Source organism: Phalacrocorax aristotelis, chromosome 8 (genome assembly GCF_949628215.1).
Source record: "Phalacrocorax aristotelis chromosome 8, bGulAri2.1, whole genome shotgun sequence".
Lineage (NCBI taxonomy): Eukaryota > Metazoa > Chordata > Aves > Suliformes > Phalacrocoracidae > Phalacrocorax > Phalacrocorax aristotelis.
Window position 1 is genome coordinate 10,226,465 of NC_134283.1, and position 19,160 is coordinate 10,245,624.

A 19,160-nucleotide genomic window follows, 5' to 3' on the forward strand; every position below is an offset into this window, starting at 1 on the left:
TTTCACCTATACATGAAATCTGGATGACAACATTAACCTATCCCACACTGTGGTTGTGGGGTTTTTGGGTTGGTTTTGGGCTTGGAGGTTTTTTCGCATAATTTTTTTTTGTGTTTTTGTTGCGTTTTGGGGTTTTTTTCTGGGGTTTTTCATTTGTTTGTTTTATGATGTAGTGTAGCACAAGTCAAGTTCCTATGGAGATTATATGTGGCAGATAATTAATATGTTATTTAGATTAATAAAAGTAGAATATCTGAAGGCTTCATGTAATACAGAAATACACTTTATTTATCATAAAACAAAGGTAGTTTATTTCATTAGTTTAAAACACAGAGACAATTGATACCTGTCACAGCAGGCAACACAGTTTCTTCTCCCAGTAAGAAGCATTCTGCCATTCCCAAGGTAAAGGATAAAACTAAAATATTATAGTTTAAAAGCAGTTGTAACATGGGAAGCTATAAGTTCATCAGCAAAGCAGGACTAAATATCATCTGCGGGTACCCTGGATTAGTTTAAGGAGAATGGAAAGGCACAAAAAAACCCAACCTACAAACATGTGGTGGGGGAGGATCATTTGAATTGGCTCAAAATTTGGAAACATTACAGTGAGTTCCAGCAGCAATGGTTCAGCAGAGTACAAATGAAGTGACTAGAAGAAATATCTTCTCGGACAATTACAAACTACTTTAATCACATGGCTCTGAATCTTGAGAGGGATACACTGCTATCTACAAATTGCTTAACCCCCATCCTACAATAGTAGTTCCTGAAATTTCATTTTCCTGCTCTTTTTCTTCGTCCATCAATCTCTTTTGTTGCACTTTTTAAAGCCAGACAAGGCCAGATCATAGTCTCTCAATACCTAATCTGAAATTTGTAATATTTTATTGTCACAACTAATTTTGGCCTTTGAGCTTTCCAAGAAGCTGCATCTGTTCATACCAAAACAGTTATTTTCATAACCTCACTACTTTTATTTTATTACGTTATGTTTCAGTTCAATACTTTTAAGTACAATTCAATTAATTGTTGATAATGCCTTTTAAAAAAAAATCTTAATTGAAAAGTTTGTTTCTTATTGAATAAACCACACTCTAAGTAATAATAAGCTGCTTTAAGTTTATCATCATGTCAGCCACCACAAGCAATATCTATTTTCTAAAATAATAAAACTATGCTGACCTCTCAAAACCATTCCACACTGTGTTTTCATTCCTTCTATAACAATGCACTCAAATGCACAGCAGCAACAAACACATCTGGGATTTAGTAGCATAAACTGTCCTACCACCTTTGTGAGAGGACTCGCCTGTAGTGCAGGTCCAGAGCTGACTTTAATGAAATGCAGAAATATGCAAGTTGTTTGGGTCCCAGGAACATGAAGGAGTTGAGTGTCATTTACCTTCCTTATAAGGTAAATAAGCATGATGTGTGTATGTGCGTACCTTGCTGATGTGCCTACCTTGTTACTGGTACTGAAGTTGATATGGCATTCATAACTGCTACACCAGTCGCTTTTGGGACAGTAATACAATGTCGAAATCCTCTGACACAAGCAAGAACTACAGAAAGCTTCAAAAGGGTGAAAGTAGTGTTAATTTAATCATGGAGAAAGGTCTGCTTTGCAAAAATACTGTACTGAGCCAAAAGGTGATCTGTTTGCAACAACATGGACTGGGATACTACTCATAGTGGGCTGAACACACAAGCCCCAATTTCCTCTTTTTAACAGTGACCTCAAAGAAAGGTACATAAACTCCCATAACAGAGCAGCTAGTCCACTTCAGCACGTTTTTGTGATTAGTTAATGACCAAACCAAGAACATTAATCATGCATTTATTATTAAAACAAAATACATTTTTGTCAGAGTTTGAGTGATGATGCTAGACCGAATTAGACACTACTGCCACATGAGGCAGTACTTTTGTTTCAGAGTATGTAGGCCATACCAACTCAGCACAATTCAGCTTCAAACAGGAACAAAAGTAATAAACATTTCTTCAAATCTCACCTCCCTCACCAGTCACACTGCACTTCTTTGTTGTAATTCTGTCTGTCTCTGCTTGTCCCTCCATTGGTGTTCCACTCTTCTTCCATGTGTCTCGCCTTAAAAACAGAAGAAAAAAAAGTCTTTCAGTCTTTTATAATCGAAGGTGTGTTATTTTCAGACCATAACAGGAGATATACAGTACTACCCTCCTTTTGTCTTAGCAGTTGAGATGGTTAGCTCCTTGCACTGAAGAACCTAAATTTGTGCAAACCCATCACAAGACCCTAATCCTAGTAACTACCTTCATGTTATTAGTGCATACTTACTAAATTTAGCGGCGTAATTGTGTTTAAATAAGGATTCACCTTCAACTCAAAAAATAAACTCATTAGATGTATCTTATCCTTGTCTGTGAAAGTTAAAAATATCAACTGTGTGCTCCTTTTTGAAGCCTTTTTGCTCAATGTTCAACAGCAAGGAGCTGATGAGAGACTTCCAATTCCAGACCAATGGTATTTCCAAGACTAGGATTTGCAGAATTGTTCAGCTTTTGATACAGAGAGAGGCATCCTTGCTGTCAGTTTTCATTTTTTACTGATCCACTGATACTAAGAAATCCTATTTGAAATAACAGAAGACACTGCCTTGCAAAAACCTGTTCTCCTATGCCCAAACATCCTAATTTCCACAACTGCCTCATTAAAGCATTTCATAACAAACTCTTTACAACCTTCCTGGGATAAGATTTCTCTGTTCCTCTGTAAATGAAATTCCTGGGTTTAACTAATATTGAAAAGAACGGGTTCCATCATTACTTGATAAGGAATGAGAAATGCTGTTTTTAAAGCTTCAGTAGAATTTCAACTATGGTATATGGTTGCTGCCAAAGTTTCAACCATGAGTAGGGAGAGTATGACCACCCTTAGTGCCACACAGATGTGACTGTCACAGCTGGTAAATGGCACAGTATATTAAATCTGGCACTACAGAAAACCAAAAGTCATATCTACAAGGCTCAGCAGAATAAGCCATCTTCCTTCTGTTAAAAATCTCTTTTGTAGAATTAGACCAATAAAATATACCTTAACTTCAGTATTGTGTATATCTTAAATTCTTTTTTTTTTTTTTTATTTCTGCTAAGATATTTCTATAATCATACAGAATACAATATATTTTGTGTACCTGAATGGTAAGAGAGACTTAGAAAGCTCTCTAAATCATATGTACCTCTAAGGAACCCTTGATATTGTAAAATGAAAATAAATATGATCCTGTAATTTTACAGGGGTTTCTCCAGTGATCCTTAATCAGCCTTGTAGTATATAAGTAGATTCACCAAAAAATTAAAACCTAAACTCATGTACCCAGGCTCCATTATGATAACTACTTTAAGTACCCAGTTACACAGTATTAAGGGTTGTTCCTCCTCCTCCTGTCTGAGGAAAGGATCAAGGCAAAAAAAAAGTAGCCATACAAGTAGGAAACTTAAAGGTTTTCAAAGCATGGTTCTTACAGGAACATCATATTAAGCCAAACAACTCTACAGGTACAGTTTCTTGAAATATCCTCTAAGAGTCTAGGTGCCAAACTTTTCCACTGAAATCACATGTATTCTGCTTTAGGTTCAAACTAGATTCAGGATTGAACTTTTTAATGGCAACAAGCATATTACAGGAGCATAATACCTAGTGTGATGCTGATTTCATTCATTTGAGCACCAGAAATGATACTTCAGTGTCGAGAGTGGAACACTGATGCACAGTCACACACAGAAATCTGAAAAGCAATGCTTTTTGGTTAAGCAGGTTTAGCAGCTCACATTTATAAGGAGAGAGAATTAGAACCAGAAAAGAATATAGGCCTCCCCAGTGGTGAGGAATAACCACAACATTTTGGGTGTTCTATAAAGCAGGGGAATTCATAATTAAACATCTCATAAGTTGCTTTAGAGCAAACAGGCTGCCATGGGAATCACTAAAGAACATTAACATGAAATGCTGAGACTTCTCTTATAATCCCATACCTCTCTAGGAGCTAAATAATTTATTTTGGGGTGCAAAGCAATTATTTTTTTTTTAAGAGTTATAATTCTGTCAGAACAATTTTGCAAAACAATGATGATAATGAAAGTATCAATTCCTTTTTATTAAATAACTGCTGATAAGTGCAGAGTGTATAATATTCAAATTCAAATTCCAACAATTACCCAATTCTAAGGTAGAGTATACTAAGCTATGCAGTTGCTTGAGTACCTAGGTTCTCAGTTTTTGATGCCAAATATTCTGCTATTTTATATAAGCTTCTCATCTATTCAGTAATTACTATGAACCAAGTTACTAATGGAAATGTCCTCCTTTCTCTGTCGGATTTCTAACTGAACAGAAAGCTTTTGCATAACACAAACCAGCTGCAAATGGATCATACCAGAGCCACACAATGACACAGCTCCCCATATAATCATTTCCTATATGAGTATGTCAATATTAATAAACCAAAGAATTTCAACTATTTATAACCAATTATTTTACCATGCTTTATAGTCCTTCCCTTGACATCAGTGCCACTGTCAGGCATTAACTATGTGGTAAGTCTTTTGAGATGAACGAAGTTTCCCTAAAACACCTCTGTTTTTAATTTTAGCTATTTATTACCACCTTCTTCTCTCTAGATCAGGTCTATCTTTGCTGAGAACATCGCACAGCTGTTAAGAAACACCGTGTAAGGTGATTGCTGTTTGCAAGTACAGAATCTGTATTTTAGAAGTTCAGCATACAGGTATGGGGTGGGTTTTAATACTTTTTTTCTGCTTATGTCTGCAGATGGGTCTCAGTGTGCTGCAGATATCCTAGCCCTCAGTTTCTTTGGAACAATCAACATGTGATAATCTGTGCTATACTTCCATTAACTATCCCCGACACAGTTCAGAGTTAGTAAGCACCAGATTTCTTTCACCATTTTAGCCAACTCAACTGGAAAAGAAATTCAGTCTAAACCCCTGCTTCACTGCCAAGTGATGAAACTTTCCAGAGGGTTACAGACCTAGAGCCTATTATAACTCTTCCATTATTGCTCCCAGTATTTCCTTCAATTGTTTTCCTCCTGGTATGATATACAATTCACAGTAGTGGGACTATTTTGAATGAAACATCTATTCATAGCTGCAAGGCCTCCATAAAACCAATGGTGACTTTTAGTCCTACTTGCCAATGTCCTAGGTTTTTACACATATATCTAGCTTGCTAATGAGAAGGGAAAATAAAATTGGGAAAGGAGTAAAATACAATGTTTTAGGATTTAAGCCATCATTAAGTGATAGAAGCATGGAGACAATCTTCCTTTTAAGTGGAAAGGCCCATATTACATATTCTTATAGAAACACTTCTGAACCTGCCCCTAAAGCACAGCTTATTCTTCTCAGCAGCAGACATACATGATTAGGTATCAGAAGACACATCCAGTGAGCCCTAAATGTCATCAGAATTTTTTACAACCCATCTGTCCTCGACATCAAACATATGAATGTCACAGGAATGACCCACAGATTTAAGACATGTAGTTTGGAGAAACAGGGAAAAAAAAAAAAAAAAAAAAGGTGGCCAAGCCTAAGTTGAGGCAAGACCTAGTTAATTCACATAGGAAAAAGGATGAACTTTTAAGAATTGCCTACAGCTATGGATGGCATCACCTACTGATTTTTGCCAGGCAAGAGTGATATTGAGGAGTTTGTGGTTTTTTAGGATCCTAATGTTATTAAAGATTTAATAGCTGTAGTTTCACATAATGCCTACTTCTATTTGTGATTCGTCAGAAAAATCTTCATTCCTCTGTCAGGAACAGCGATAACAAACTTTGGTGTTGATCAGAACACTGTCCTGACCCATGCTCACCCCTCAGGCCGCGGGAGATGCATTCTCTAAACATGGTGTAATGAGGCTGCAATTCAGCCAGAAAACAACCCTCATATTTTCTAAAAAATGATGAATATAGTGTTTTCTAACAAGTCACAAGGTATTTCCTTAGATACTGTGTTTTTAAGTGTAGACTTTCTACTGGCAGAGTCCACAGTTGACAGTGAAATTAACAGCCCTGTATAAATTTAAATTGCACACTCCTTTTAAAGAAACCAAAGAGCTTTGGATAACCTTTAAGTGTAGTTTCTTCATAAGAAAGAAACTAAAATTTAAGACATTTAGAGTGCCAAGCAAAACATAACCCATACACTTTCTCCTAAATATACCTTGTGTATTTTTACAAATCATGCTCAGACAAAAGAATATTGTACACTCAGAGGATGCATTACCTCCCAGAGCGGAGCACAGCAGAACAGACATGAGGCCTGGGTCTTTAAACAGCATTCCATCACAAACTCCTTCCATTCCCTGCGGGGAGCAATTTCCAATCTGCCTTAAGCACAGGAATGGAGTCTCTCTGACTATTCTATATATTATTTTTTCCAGTATAGTCAGGCTATGAATGATTGCTTAATATTTTTCTTGCACCTATCTATTTAGGAGATGTGGAAGTGGGGGAAGGTAAGGAAATCCTATTTTCACTAGAAGAAAGCTATTTTAGGTAGCATCACCAACATTCAACCACACAAATTTAATTTTATAAATATTTTTAACATCAGGCAGTGTATTCTGATCATTCCTATTCTCAATTAAAAAACAACAGCAGAGGGCTAAAAGGTTTCAAAACATGCATTTCACTGTGCCATGACGTCAATTCTCTTACCTTCTCTGTAAGAAAACTCACAGAACAGCTTTCAGAATATAAGATATCATTCTCTCACTCGTGTGGTTTTTTTTCCTTAGCTGAAGAGCTTCCACGACAAGCAACCTTAAAATAGGTACTTTTAGAAAGGTGCATCTTGGTGTGTACTTGTAGCTCCATAATTGTGCACAGATTTTCTTTTATTCTGATTGTTAATGATCACGGCAGTGCTGATAATACTAAGTATACAGCAGTGCTTGGGAAGTAGGTAGCTAGCATCTGCTATTAAGTACATTAAGATTTTCTGCATGTATTGAAAGAGTCATAAAAAGAGGTTCTAAGTCCCAATACCGGAACTATCTATACTTTATACTACCAGAGTATAAAGAACATACTTAATTTGCTTCAAAGGTATTAGTCATATGAATAAAACCTAAAACACCTAACTCTACAGAGCTTCTAAAATACTTCGAATCTCTGATCAGTAAATAAAATATATGTAGCCAAACCTCAATCTTTTCTTATTTTTCATACATATATATGGGATTTATTGGGGAATGTCTTTATTTGGAAGAATGTTCAGCAACTTAAAGGATTTCAGAAATAGAGCCATACAAAAAGAAAAAACCACTTTAGTATGAAATCAGCAGCATTTTCAAAAGTAATTTGAAATTCTACTTATACAGCTATGAAGCAAATACAGACATATTGGCTTTATGTTCTTATGACATGCATACCACTATGCATGAATGAAAAAAATCATGCCTTAATTCCACACACTCCCAAACCTACCAGTATTAGCAAATACATTTGCTAATTCAGATAACTGAAAATAGGAAGTGAGCACAAATTATCTGAAAACTGGTTTTAGGAGCACCTAGCTGTCAAGATTTTTGGTTTTGTTCTGTTGCTTTGGGTTTTTTTTTGTTTGGTTGGTTGGGTTTTTTTGTGTTTGGGTGTTTTTTGTTTTTTGTGTGTGTTGTGTTGTTTTGTTTTTTTTCTTAAACAGGAGTCTCGTTCATTAAAGAAACATACCTGACAGTACAATATACTTCATGTAGCACTCATGACAATTTTGTAATAGAAATCAGCTGCTATGATTTCCTGTAGAAAGCATGATTCATTCTGGATCAAGACCAACTTAAATACTTTCTGCTTTCAGTTAAGAGTTAGAAATTTCTAGCGCAAGATGTTTAAATTGATTAGTAGACTGTTTTACTGCACTTTTAACCCTTCTTCTCAAACCAAAAAGCCCTGAAAACTCAAGATGCCACCTACAAACCTGGTTAAATCTAATTAAAAAAAAAATATATATATCATAGGCAATGGGGCTTTCATAGCAAAGTTTATATTTCATTGGAGGTTCCAACACTAAGAGTTGTGTACTCCTATAGATGGCAAAACATACACTGCAAAATTTAAAAAGTACTCAGCTACAGAAAGGTTGTTTCATCCAGCCAAAAGCAAAAAGACAAAATGTAATTATTTGGCAAGGAATACACTTCATTTTTACCTTATGGTACTGAATGTTATTAAAAATGTTTTAAGAATCACATTCACCAGATTGCTTTTGAAAGCAAGCTATATAGCAGTATAAAACCTTTACATTTTTACACTCAGTCAATATTTAGCATTCAATCTGAGGAATCACACCCCCACACTTGTAAACTAGAAATTCAAAACTCTTGCCTGGTCAAAATCCAATGTAAAACTTGGGACCTCTTCCTTCAACTCCCAAGAGGAAACACGGAGAGCAAAGTGCCACAAACCCCTCAAAATTTGTCCCTATCATTACAGGGTCAGTGAGTGATTTTGCAAGTGGGTCTTCTAAAATGTTATTGCCATGTTACAGGTAAGAAAACAAAAGGCAATGAATGGACTTGCTGAAGATGAACATCTATAGAAGGAAAAAAAAAACCAAGAGATAGAGACCTACTAGCAAACCCATCTCTCTCTCAGATTGGTTTCTGGTTTTGTTTTTAATCGTCATGGCCAAAACATCTTTCACAGCAAATAAACTAATTATACTGCTTCAGGTTTCCACAGAAATATGCATGCATGATCCAAATATACCAAGTCTTCATCTACTAAGGACTTTACCCCTACTAACTGAAAATAGCTACTACACATGGGAAGAATTATTTCATTTTTTATGTAGAACTTTCTGGTTTAATATTTTCTATATCCCCTTTGATTATTTAAAAAAATGTATTGTTTTATCTTTTTCAACATTTATGGTTTTCTTTAGTATCAAAGGAAGCTGAAGTCTAGGGATCTGTATGAAAAGATTTTTGTTCTCACACAAGCATCAGTGCAGTCACAGGTTTCAGCTATAGCCCTGCTGTTTTTATTTATCACCTTTGATTAAGAAATAAATATGATATTCTCCCTTTATGCAGGTGGCAAATCTCTTCTGAAATCTGGAGCTGTGATGATGCAAAAGGAAACAAAAGCACTGCAAGTTTATTGTAAATAGACTCTGATTTGTGAGACAGTTCTCTCAGGTTTTAGAACTGTAAATTTAACCCACTGGACTCAATAAATTCTGAATAAGATTATGTTACAAGTAAAAATACATATGATTTGACAGATATCCATCAATCTGTAGAGTCTTCATTTCATTTTATTCTCTGTACCATTTAAAATATACTTGATTAGAAAAACTAAATTCTGCTTTTAGTAACAATACAGTAATGAATAAAACACTATTTATAGATCTTTAAAAAGTATTTGGAATTTTTTAAATACAATAAATACAAAAGAAATAGTATCTTCTTATATAAAGTAGGTCAAAGCCAATATTTTTTCCATCTTCTCTACTTTAAATATGCTTTGAATCCTTCTGGATTTGATCAAAGAGCGAAAATATCCAAGAAAATATTTGGATTTGCCCTCATAAATGAGTTTCACAAAATTAAACCTCCATCTTTAAAACGTGCCAATACCACTCAAAATATTATTTATAACACCTTTAGGAAACTTTTCATGGCAAACATATATGGTATGTAAGTTCACTGTTCACAAATTTGGTTTGTGGTTGGCATGCCCTTGTCAAATCTGGCATTCCTAATATCAAGTGAGTCTCTACAAGAGATACTCAGTGAAAGTCTACAGGAATTTCTCAATAAAACAGACCTTTGGTAATCATCAAGTTCTTCCCATTTCAACCACTAAAAACCCAACACATTTCTAAGTTGGCAAGAATTAGAAAAACTGGCCTTGAAATTAAGTATCAAAGCACTTAAGATCAAGACACAACAGTGTTTTGCATTTGTAGAAGTGAATCAGAAGAGGACTTAGGCCACACAATTTCTACACAAAGAGAAACTTCTTCTCAGCCAGAAGAAGCAGCCAAGTATCTGGCCTAGATTCCCCAAAACCACAGAAGAGGCATTGCTTTGATGATGAGATTCCATTATAAGATTCCTTGTGTCATAGGCTGAAATTAAGCTTTAAATGCTTTAATACTTGGTTTGATTTACACAAATGGATTTCCAGCTAACACCCCCTTAACTGGATGCAATAATACATTATCTTTGACTCTTCTTTCCCTGAACAAAATACAACATCCACTGTTTGGTAGCCACAGCTGATGAACACCTCTTTGTCAATAGGCTACTCATTTGTTGGTAACTGATGTTGGCCACAAACGATGAGACAGGAAAATTCCTCTGGCTGTGTCAAGAAATAGACTAAGAGCAACTCTTTTTTTGTGTGGTTTAGTTGGTAAACTCTTCGCATTATTCTATATAGTTTGGATTAGTTTCAAAGTCCCATTCAAAGGTTCCATCTATGTGAAGGAGGGAAACAAAACAGCCAAAAAAACCCAAAAGCAACCTTATTACCTTTATTTTCCATCATTGATGAACATTGACTTTTGGCCTGTACTTCAAAAACTAAATTTAAAAAAAAATTTAAAAAGTGTTCTTAGGTACTAAGAGTTATTACTTCTTTGTTAAGGACATTAATGTTTATTTAGGCTATGTAGACAACCTGACAGCCTATATACATATCCTAATGTTTAGACATCCCAAGGCATTGTAGTATCATAAATGAAATTAAATTTCTCCTCCTGTGTCTCATAAAAAGACCTTTGTTTATACCACTATCATCATAATTCTTTGTAAGCCATATTACTTGCCCAGAAATAACTACATAAGAAAGAAATGAGTACACATTTATAGTGAAAAGATTCTAGAAGCTTTATCTTAACATTTCCTCACATCATTTGATATGCTTGGCTGGACCTCTGAATAAAAATAAATTATCACTTTAAGTTTGAAGGTGTACTTTTGTAGTGGATTAGAATTCCTGCATCTTTTCATTTGATGACTGCTTCAGGCTTTCTTTTCAGGCAGCTTCAAAAGGGGGAATATAGATACACTTTTTTAATGCTGAGCTGCCTTTTTAAGCTGGACAAATAAGAGCTACAATGTGCTCCAAGGGAAACAAAAAAAGGAGCACATTAAAAACTGTCATTTGTATGAAGAAAATAACTCCTGAAAGAGACATTTCCACATTTCCAGGACAAATTCATCACTATCCCAAGCAGACTTTTTCAATATCTTATTAAGCTTGCTGTGAAAGTAAACCATCTACAAAAAATCCCACCTACTTTCAAGTTTAAATACCACTTTGTTAAACTTCTAACTCATTATTAAGATCTAATGACTTAGGAAGCTTACATAGTCATCGATTTTATCAACAGAAAAATTATTATTTCATTATGATTCAGCAGAATTACTGAGATATCCAGTCAGAAAATGCCTACAATCTTCAACTTTGTTCAGAATGTAATTCTGTGCATAATATTTAGTCATCTGTACCGACAGAAAGAAAGTTGAAGAGAATTGTTACATAGTATATATAGCTTCTAGAATCTTCATTTATTTTGCTAGTAGTGTGATTTTTCACTATAGTAGTGACATCAGTATAGCTCCTGTTCTGGTTCCGCCCCACTATCAGAATATAGTTTAGTCCTCTGAATTTACTAGAATATCACTCCAGCATAAAAACTTTTTCTATAGAAATTACTGTATCCAGGAATGGAAAAGATGCTACTTCAATTGGGCTGTTACCTGACAGGAACACAGACTATTATGTACAGAAACGGTTTGAGAACCTTGTGCCTAATCTTCAGGATTTCAATTTATGTCCTGCACAGGCACAGAGAATTATGCAAGGCATCAAAGAACCAGGGCCAATGACCAAATTCTCTTGTAACAAAATTAAACCCCACTTTGACAATTAGTTTGTGGAAACGTTTGGAAAGGTAGACAGGTCTGATTCAGTAGGGATTCATGCACATTCAGCAAAAGTATTAAGGTCTGTGAGGAGCAAAACAGGAGAAAAATTCTGAAGGACTGGACAATTGGTAGATAGATATGGATTCAGCAGAATTACTGAGATATCCAATTTCAAAATGCCTATAATCTTCAACTGTTATGCAATATTACTTTTAATGGCAACTAATAAAAATATTTTGCTTTTTCAGCAGACCAGATGGAAATTTATCATCAAATTGTTTTACAACTTTTTTTCAAAGCAGACTTTAGAATATTACACAAAATGCCATTTTACAAGACTAGGAAGAGCTGTTTCTTTCAGTGCTCTACAAAAAAAAAAAAGCCCCCAAAATATTAAAATAAATACATAAAAATACTATTAACTTCTACCACCACTCAACCCTGGTCTAAGTCCTGTTCAAGCAGACAGTAGGATTGTCTGATTTAAGAACTCAATTTTTACAAGCTCTTCAGAGGAATCACAAATAGATGGCATAGATATCTTACAACTACAGCAAGGGGACGGAACTATAACATGGTGTAGAAAACCGCTACATTCTGTAACTCTTTGGCTAAATGGAACACTTAGTTTTGTCTCTTTACTGGTGGGATGTTTCTAGGAAAATATTTAGCAAGACACAGGGGCAGAGGTTCTAGGAATCTCTTCATAGAGTTTTCCTTTCAGCAGAGCCGATGTGCAACAACCACGCAGCACAGAAAACAGAGAGCTGTGCAGAATTCCCATTGCTGCACATCTAGTAGCAATTACGAAACCTTAAGAAATTCCCAACAGCATCATTTAAAAATAAAATTTAAAAATATCTTTGTAATTACTGTGTTTCAATTCTTAGGAAAATAAGCTGCCTTCAACAGAATCACTTTACAGAAGTTGCAGTCTAAAAACTCCAACGAAAAGGATTGTTTACCATAGTCAAGATGCCTGATCCCGTTGTATCTCAGCTGCCAACAGCACACAAAGAGCTCATATAATTTAGCTGAGACCAATTCTTTGATCTGGCAGGGAATCTCCATATTACTTTTCCATCATCTTCACAGATTATGTGTAACATTTTGTTGTTTTGCTTATAGCTACTTATAAAATATAACAACATATAACTTAAATGTGCAAATGTTTATTACAACAATTACAGGTCTGGCCAAATGAAATACCTAATGCTGCAGTCATAGAATACATGAGCAGGCATCATAAATCTAGATTCAATTCTGTATGCTGGGTTGTGCAAATAAGCTCAGAACAAACACAAAATCCTCTGAAATTGAGAGATTCAGAGTAAATGAGGCTTTTGGATAACACTATAGTAGTTTAATGTTCTGATTTTATAAATGTTGACTAGCAGAACAGGGAGACAACTTGCTCCTGACTAATACATTATCCCAGGAGTAATGAAACAGAACTGACAGATGTGAAAGAAAGTCATGCTGATATTTTCTAAAGATGTATTGCTTTTTCCTTAGTAAAAGAAAAATAACAATGCTTTCCAGGGAAAAGCCAGTTGTATATAGCCATATTTTAACAAGGTTCAACCAGGACAAAATATCAATAGGACCCAAAAAAAAAACCAACAAAAAAATCCTAAAGCAGTGATAAGACAGGCATCTGAAGTTGATAAATTAGTTTTACCAGGCACAATAAAATTCTCTGCTCTGTACATCAGACAGTCATTTAGGGCCTACTCCACTGTAGCTCATTAAAAATTTCTATTGACTTCTGTGATCTTTGGTATAGGAGCTGAGATTTTTTTTAACTATAAAAGAAATCATTCCAGTTTGCACAGGTGCAAATTACAGTACCAAGCAGGAAAAAAATAATTGAGACCCTAATGTATCCTTTTATGGTATAAATAAAAATTTAAAAGGTTGATCTAGTAACACCATGCAGACAGCTGTTAAATGAGACCTTCTCTGGGTTGCTGAAGGTGAAGAGCATTGTGGAAAAGTCCAGGACTTGTCTCTCCATGCTGGAGACCGCAGTGTCAAATTGTAGGACAAACTTAATTTCACTGGCTCAAAAAGCACTGAACTCCTCTTTTTTGATATATTACCTTGATAATGGTACCACTACAATAAGCTATTTTAACACCCTTGTCTCATTTTTTTTAAATACATACTGTACATATTTAGGCCTAAGGGAACTAATTTTCTATGCTAGCTGCAAAAGCTAGTTTCAAATTTTTGTTAAAAAGTGCCAACCATATAGTGATGCACCTTTTTCTTATGGTGCGCAATGTTGGGCTCCTTTTTGCAGCATGACATATAGGCTAGAACTGCACTCCAAATCACAGAATCATAAAATCACGTAGGCCAGAAAATACCCACAGAGGTCACCTCATCCAGCCTCCTGCTGAAAGAATGCCCAGTTAGAGCTGCAACCGACCCACATTTTTCTTAGCCTTTTTCTTTTGCTGCCCATGTGCTCCTATAAGATATCATGGTTGCCTTTCACATCCTTCTTTTTTTTTTCCAGCTCCAGATAAGCTTTTTATTTCCTTATTCTACCCCTGCATGCTCAGGCAATGTCTCTGTATTCCTCCTGGTTAGCCCATTGCTGCTTCCACTTTCTCTGCACCTCCTTATTGTGTTCGAGCTCAAGAGTTCCTCACTTATCCATGCTGGCCTTCTACCATGCTTGCTTGATGTTCTAAACATTGCAATAGACTCTTCTTGTGCTTTGAGGAGGTTGTTTTTGAATATCAACCAGCTGTCCTGGGTCCATTTGACCCTCCAGAGCAGTCTTCCATTAGGTCTACCAAGAAGATCACTGAGTAAGCAAAAACCTGCTTTCCTAAAATCCAAGCTTCAGATTTTACTCTTACTTTATCTTACAGGATTTTAAATTTCACAGTCTCATGGTTACTGCAGGGAAGAATGTCCCTGACCTTTATAACTTTGACCAGTTCTTCGTTGTTTTTGAAAAGGAAATTCAGCAGAACATCTCCCCTACTTAGCCCACCATTCATCTGCCTCAAGAAATTGTCTTCTGCTTGCACCCAAGTCTATTATGCTTCCAACAGATTTTGAGGCAGTTGAAGTCTCCCATCAATACAACAGCCTGTGCCTTCCCTACATATGTGAACATTAAAATTTATTTTACTTTCACCAACAGTGCATCTCAGTGCCTATTGACAATACCACCACTATATCCACTATATGCAGCAGTGCTACCACCTGGCCCTGTTTGTCCCTGCAACGCTGCCACTCAGTTGGAGGATATACTACTACATATACCACCTCCTGAGAGTTACAGAGGAATGGTCCTACCATCAGGAATGAGTTGAACGATAAGCATAACAAAGTGGCAAATTAGTACAGTGCATTTTTTATTTTCTATTGCCTTTCACTGCTTATCTTCCTATTTTCACCGTTAGATTGTAACTATGCTCTGATACAAGATGCTATTACTAAAACCGAAAGTACCTTCTCATCAGCTTGACCCTCTAACTCCTATATCCAAACAAAGGTATACAAGTCACCCTATTTCACTGCGGTTACAAACAGTGTGACAACAACAATTCAGGAAAATAAATACCATAGGAAATTGCTGCCTTTGCTTTTAGAAGCAATCAAAACAAACTCCGTTTGCTCACAGAATTTTTTGAACAGCATAAACAAGAGACTCGCAAGCCACATGATTTTTCCTTTTCTTTTCAACTCAAATAAGGAACATTTTTCACGTCTCACTCCTCTTATCTCTTCATGATATAGTGACTTTTTCCTCCTTCATGCTTAAGCAGCGCAACTGAATGCTGATGAGACAAGACTAGGTGCAACACCAGACAGTCACTTCTAGTGTGATTCCCTGAGCTACTTATTACCCACCCAACTCAGGATGTTGCAGAATGAAGACAAAAATGATACGCAGTGAAATAATACAAAAGGGTGGGGGAGCAGGAAAGCAAAAAAACCAAAAGCAAATGGCCATGCTTAGCGCTCATTAAGAAGGTTTTTTTATTATCACAGTATATATATTTCTAATGCATATGGTTTAAAAATAAGAGGAGTAAGATTTGAAGAAACACTTCTAATTTAACATCTAGATATCAGTCTATTTAGACTGATTGATCATAAATAAGGAATGGAGTCTAAGCAAACTGTATCTTTTAGCTAGCAGCACAACTGTCTTTCAAATGTTAAATATTACAGGGAAAAAACTGACCATTTTATACATGGTGAACCTACCCAGCATGAATTCCTACAAGTACATATCAATCACCATGACCTTACTAACTCTTAAATGTATATATATGTCTATGTGTGTTTCTATGTAGCAATATATTAAGGTGTTCAATAGTCCAATTCCTAGTCAAACACTTCACCCACGTAATTCCTGGGGTCTGGTCTATAGGTCAGGAGTTAAGACTCATGTTCAAACGCATGCACAGCTGTCACACATTCTACACACTTCCCTGTTAAACTAAAATGGAAAATGAGTTTGGAAAAGGCCTCCCCTAAAGATGGGAAATAACACGGATGTCCTATTGCTTAACACAAATGGACTCATAAATTTCATATAAGCCAAGTGTCCAATGGTCTCACAGTAACAAGGCTGTGGAGGAGTAACACTAGTCGTCTTCTTGATGAAAATTATTTAGGAATTATCATCTGTACTGTATGAAGTTCAGCCAGATAGTTCCCTGTTACTTAAATTTCAAAATTTATGCCTTAATTAAGCTACATTCCTTCCAACTGGCCTTCTTCCCATGAGTCTTAGACAGGAGGGTATTTCTTTGCCTCTAATCTTGAACCAAGGCCTGAAGCAGCGCAAGATTCTTTAAGTATACTGTGCGTCTCTTCCGTATTTACCAGAATGTAAATGTAGTATGTATGTATCTGTAATATATCAGAAGACAGCCAAACAATTTTATCTCCATTTTCAGAAACACTATATGGCTGCTAAAAAAATCTTTCAAAAGACTTTCTATTGTTTAACAGCTTGCATGAGTATTAATAGGTTAAGATTAAGAAAAGAAGCTTGAAGAAAGTATATTTTAATTAACACTGATTAAAATTTAAGACATGAAGCAAGCGCATGAATATGAATTACAATTCATATGCGGAAGAGTTGTCCTTTGCTAAGTATGAATAATATACACAGAAAAATATTACAGGAGAAACACATATCACACCTTAGCTATTATGCAAAGTTAAGGACATGAAAATAACCTTTTTGGTTTGTTATGCCTTCCTAATTCAATTAAATGAGAACAAAATTAAGATGAGGATTACATTTGCAAAGACATTTAGCATCGTTAACAGTGTCTGCCGAAGAGCTTTTTTCCTTTTTATTTCCTTAAAGATAAAACAGGAGCATGGCCTTTGAAACTTTCTATTTTTTTAAAACAGAAAGGTTAGTACTTAATAGTGAAAGAGTAAAAGTGAAAATTTTAAGCCATAAACAGCTTATTAATTCCATTGATAAGGAACTCATCTGACATGACACCTGCTTTTCCACAATGGCATTAACTCACATTGCCAAAAGAAAAAACAAAAACAGTCTCAGTTTTAGCGCAACCATCTAGCAATGTGACAATTCCTCATTACCTTTTTTGTTGTTAAAACAAAACAAAAGCTTGCCCTCTTCCAATGACGTGTCCTCAAAACAAATACAGAATGAAATCCAGATTTACATTAATTTAGGGCAAATTTCAGCCCTCCACAGGTACAACAGACAACGCTCTTAAAAAAAAACATGAATATGAGTGCACAATAAACTATTACAAGTACACACAGCAAGCTCTCTACTCCACCATGCAGGGGGGTGTGTGTGTGCTCCCAAAGAGAGCTTAACACACTTCAATTTGTGCACTAACATGAGACATCTAAATCATCCCTTCTAGGAAAAAAGCAGTATGTGTGAGGAGCAGGCTTACCAAGCATGCTCAAAAGAAAGGCTAAGCTCATAGCACTGAAACAGAGCTGTACTGGTGTCTGTCTGCAAGGAACCAAACTTCTGTGTGCCAGTCTCAAACACAGCTCCTCCAAGCATCTAAAGCCAGTTGTGTAAACAAAACAAAAACAAACCCCAAAAACCCCACAACAACAACAAAAAAACACAAAACAAAAAAAAATTCTGTGAAATACTGTAAACAGAAACCTAAAACAAAAAAAAAAGGCAAACCAAAACAAACAAAAAAAAACCCCCAAAGAACCCACAACCACACACCACAACATCCACACAACTCCTAGTCACTGAAATGAACAATGTAATTTTTACTAGAGAGGAAAGAGCTGATAAAAGACTCCAGACAAAGAAAAAAAAATATAGTTTCTTGATCTCTAACTTAATAATTACACTACTTCCAAGTCTGAAATGGAAGCACTAGATCTTTATTTACACCATTTTTCTCTTACTGGCTTGTCACAGATTCTGTAGAAGAACATCTATCTGCATATCTTGTTAGCAGTACCCAGCACATTGTCTACAGACAGCTTTCCTGAGTGTCAGCTTCCACACATGAATCTGACACGAGCTCTCACTTTCCTTTTATTATACTGAATAGCTTAATTTCTACAGTGGTTTTCCCATTTGTTGAAGATTCCTGTAGAAACCATATTTATAACCCAGATACTTCAAATTAAGTGACATTACATTTCCATTCCTAGAGAACAGAGACAAATAAATAGCATCAAAGAATTTCCTTTTACATTATTTGCTGTTGTCTCTATCTTCATATTGATGCGCAATTCCTACAGAGTAGGTTGCATATTATGTAATAGCTATGTGTATTTGATAATGCTGTAAACAACCTGTAAAAAAACCTTATAAAACTTGGTCAGGCAAATCTGTTCTTCAGAAGGTTCAGAACCAGGCTGGTGACCCTGCCCCCCCACCCCGCCTGAAAAAAAATTTTAAATAGCTAATGGATACTTAGCCTTATTTTGCCACGCTTACATTATGAGCTAAAGGACATTTTCTTGTTATTTTATGTGAAAATACAATAAACACCATACCCAAACCATTCTGCCTTTTGATTCTCTTTAGACATTTCAACTGACTACAATGTGTGTTTTCAGACTTGCCAGGTATTTCTCATTACAGAAATTGCTAAATAAAATTTCATTTCCACTGATAATGAAAATCTGTTACAAACTTCATATTCCAGTTAGCATTGCCTACAGCATGCAGAGGCGTGTCCAAGCTAAACATAAT

General features: G+C 35.6%; 1 long non-coding RNA gene across 1 annotated transcript in view; it reads right to left on the reverse strand.

The window, feature by feature from the left end:
* Window positions 1–267: 267 nt before the first annotated feature.
* LOC142060739 (uncharacterized) overlaps window positions 268–19,160 on the reverse strand; it is a 136,078-nt gene continuing 117,185 nt past the window's right edge. The window contains exon 3 of the long non-coding RNA XR_012661900.1: window positions 268–2,110. This is a non-coding gene — a long non-coding RNA (uncharacterized LOC142060739). The remainder of the gene's footprint in view (window positions 2,111–19,160) is intronic.